The following is a 4,141-nucleotide window of genomic DNA, read 5'->3' on the forward strand; positions in this document are numbered from 1 at the left end:
TGAAACAGGACAGTGGAAAAGGCCTAAAGAAGCTTGGGAAGAACGGGTGTGTACATTTTGCGCGTCTATGGCCGTGGAATCGGAAAAACATTTCATTTTGGAATGTGATGCATTCAAAGACATCAGAGAAAGTTATGAGAACATGTTAGCATCAATTTCTTGGCATTGTCTTTTTAGCGAGGGGATTGTTGGAAAGTTGGGTCAGCTCATCATTAAAATGAATCAAAAAATGATTGAATTGCAAAAAGCGAAAAACAGGGAACTAATGGTCTCATAGACTATTTTTAGTCTTGTGGACCTTAAAATATCATTTCATTTCATATATCTATTGCAATAATCTCCCCCACTCATCCTAAAAGTTAATAAAAAAATTAAACATACCTCACTTTATGAATTGATCATAAAATCAGTTGAACAGAAAAGAAATAATATAATTCCACATGATATTACTCTTCCCACATTTTAACAACTGATAATATAATTCCACATGATATTACTCTTCCCACATTTTAAAAACTGATATCTTCTCAATTGATCAAATAATATTACTCTCTCTACATTTTAACAACACATATATTCTCTATTAATTAATTATTGTACTATATGTGTGATAATATTCCCATTTATTACAATTATGGATTCAAGAACTAGTTTTATGCAAAATTCATTTCGCTGTATTCAATTGTTGCTTTAAAAAATTATTTGTACTTGCACACAAACTTGCTTTAATAAAATTTAAAACTCTCCCAGAGCTTGTGTTATTTCTCAAACAATATAAACGATGAACAATTAAATTATCCAGCCAGAAGATCTTATTCATCAATGCCAAAAAAAACAAAATAAAAAAACAATTAATATAAATGATAAAAAAATTCCAAAACTTCATAACTTTACTTGATTTTAAAGACTATTTACACCCCACATTATGATAAAGAATTTATTTCAAATGAAAATTTACCAAAACTTTCTAACTTGATTTTTAAGACTATTTGCACCCCACTTTATGATAAAAAATTTATTACAATTGAAAATTTACCAAAACATTCTATAAATTTTCACCAAAACTTTCTATAAAATATTCCTTGGATAGTGGTAAAAATTTAATAAGTTTTAGCCAAAGTCAAACATTTTCAAGATAATAAAAACTCACCAAAGTTCTACGTTTACCAAAACGAAAACTCCCGGCGGTTTATTTGTTCTACAATTTTCCTTATCCTTGTTTAGTCGGTGTCCTTTGCTCAATATCAAAGGTAAATTTGTCCCTGTTTCACAGTGTAATGGATAACCATCTTAAAGATATTAAGCTGTTGATGGTTTGCTGCTATAGACACTCTCCAACAAGTTGAGACCCCAGTGCTTTACAGGTTGAGTGAATTGAAAAACAGGTTCAGATTATCGGCCAAAATCACTGCCAATTATTTACATCCTCTCCCGTCAAAACAATGACAGTTTGATATTAAAATAAAGATTATCGGCCAAAATCACTGGCAATTATTTCCATTCTCTCCCGTCAAACCAATGACAGTTTGATATTAAAATAAAGCAGAGCGAGTTTCAGCAGAGAGTTGAATAAATTACTGGTAGATAAGTTACAACAAATAAACGTGTCCACATAGAGAGAGTTTAAACTCAACCAACACTGATGTGTCGATAAATGTTAAAAACTATGAAAAAAGTCCCAACAAATAGTAATTTAAAAAAAACAGTTAGTGAAACCATATGTTTTATATTTTAAGTTTCAAGGTCAAAATAGTTCTGTGATATTAAAAGCTTTTGTTATAGAAAAGTTCCACAAGCGTACTTGGGATAAGGAGCTAGGAAGAAAAAAAAGTACTATATTGAAATGTTTAATCCCACTCATAGTCATCAACCAAAAGCATACATAGAGGCCAATATCTCTTGGAGAGCCAAAATTCTTATTGCTCAGTTAAGAACTAATTCTCATCAACTCCGTTGTGAAACAGGGCACTGGAAAAGGCTAAAGTAGTGTGGGAAGAAAGAATATGCATTTTTTGTTCTTCGGGAAAAGTGGAAACAAAAAAAATTTCATTTTAAAATGTGAGGCCTTCAAAGACAACAGGGAAAGTTATGCAGATACGCTGGCAGCTAGCTCTTGGGATAATCTATTTAGCGAGGGGTTGGTCGAGAAGCTGGGAGCATTTATTTTGAAGCTTCATAGAAAAAGCGCTGACTACATCAAACAGATGAAAAAGCAATCTGTCCCATAGGCTATCTTTAGCCTCGTGGATGTTAAAATAAGTTCTTTCTTCTTTCTTTCATAAGTTACACTCTTAACTAGCAAGCACAGATTAGTTAGATTAGTTTTTTTACTTTTAAAGATGACATAAAAAATAATGATATTTTACCTGAGATGGTTTCCCTTACTCGACAAGTCACCACCAAGTTCCAACTCCAATTAAACCCACTAGGCATTCTAAATAATTGGCAATGAGAAAGCATGTGAATTGTTAGATGCCATTATGAAGACTTCCCAAAAGATGATTTGAAAAGAGCCATTGCTCGTCTTCTGCCTCCAGCCAAAGTCACTAGGGCTTGAAGGTAATTCCTTGTATTGCCAGACACCGTGACTGGATTTTCCAATGATGATATGATTTGAATATATATCAACAACAATAGAAGCTCTGAGCTGCCAGGATTTGTTTGCTCCTTCCAATGTACACAACTAGCTGTCACAAGTCCTGCACCTGTTGCAATTGTGGACTCTCATCAAACCTCATTGTAAAATTCCTTGATTTGCATGGGATAATAATGAATGGTTCTTCAAATCATTAATAATTCCATGCCAAACGACCATCTTTCGCACATTTCCACCAACAAGTCAGCGAGTGAATGGTCCCAGACTCTATAGGGTATGCAATATCTATTTCACGCCTCTCTAATACTGCCAAATATTCATCCATGCTAAGGTTGCCATCATTATTTATGTCAAAAATATAAAATATGATATCAACCATGTTGTTTGTGACGTCAACATCACAAACCTGCACAATACAAAATTTCCTCAGTTTATTCGCCATTTAAAATCCTGAAGCCGTAGAACTTCATTTTCTTCAAACAAAACTATCTAAATGCTTGCACATATTTAGCACAATTATATGAGAAAAAACAAGCAAGCTTAAGAGAATTGGTTTACTACATGAGATGTTGCTCATCGAAAATCAGACTTGGTCAAGATTCCGCAAACTTCTCCATAACTAGATATGGCCAATGATAGAGGTTGTAGTTTCTTGCGCAACTCAACAAAGTTCTCAAACTCCTGCATATAGTAGTGCATGAAACATCTACAAGGGTATCATAATAGAGAACTATTGCACATATATCCCACATTATGCTGAAGAACCAAAATCAGATCAAAGAAGTCCTTTTATCAAGAAGAGGTCATACCTCACGTGTAATGTGTATATTACTCAGACTACAGTCCCTGTTGAGATCATCCACCTGATCCAAGTACCGATTTACACATATCACATATGCTGCAGCAACCATGGACAACACAAAATCTCTGGCTGGTATGCTGTCACATTCCTGATGATCATAGTGCTAAAACTCTAGAAGCGTAATCTGCCAGAACATAACAGTACATGATTGTTAGAAGGGTACAAGAAAATAGGCTAAATTTTATTCATCAATATCATGCACATGCTGCCACATTCCTGATGATCATAATGCAAAAACTCTAGAAGTGTAATCTACCAGAACGTAACAGTACATGATTGTTAGAAGGGTACAATAAAATAGGCTAACTTTTACTCATCAATATCATGCACAGGTGATCAAAGAAACCCTCGCCAAATAGGAAGACAGAATCTAAGAAAGCATGGCTGAAAAAGTAGCATATCATCATCAGAATGTCCCAGTGAACCATTGAAATAGAAAAAATGCAATCCATCACACAAACCAATCGCATTGAAACATCCAATAAAATTTCTCAAGCACTCTCAGAAAGGGTTAGTGTTACTTTCGAACTTCTTTTTCAGAAGTTTTTACAGTGGTTTATGGTTTTCAGTTCCCACAAGATGTTGACTGCAGACTCCCCTCCTTCCTACACAGCTAGCGATTTTCCCTGTCAGCATTGTGGGTATGGTGGAGCTCGTGGATTTCTCGCCAGAGTCTGAAGACT

The 4,141-nt window shown here is 34.4% G+C and overlaps 1 pseudogene across 1 annotated transcript; it reads right to left on the reverse strand.

The window, feature by feature from the left end:
* Positions 1-2,456: 2,456 nt before the first annotated feature.
* Positions 2,457-3,732, reverse strand: LOC149166542 (calcium uptake protein, mitochondrial-like; annotated as a pseudogene). The gene is made up of 4 exons (XR_016260140.1): positions 3,715-3,732; positions 3,406-3,561; positions 3,158-3,277; positions 2,457-3,002 (listed from the first exon to the last, which is right to left on the reverse strand). The product of XR_016260140.1 is annotated as a calcium uptake protein, mitochondrial-like (transcript).
* Positions 3,733-4,141: the final 409 nt, after the last annotated feature.

This window comes from Pinus tabuliformis, chromosome 5_1 (assembly GCF_031772625.1).
Source record: "Pinus tabuliformis cultivar Carrire ecotype Pingquan chromosome 5_1, CPIR1, whole genome shotgun sequence".
NCBI lineage: Eukaryota > Viridiplantae > Streptophyta > Pinopsida > Pinales > Pinaceae > Pinus > Pinus tabuliformis.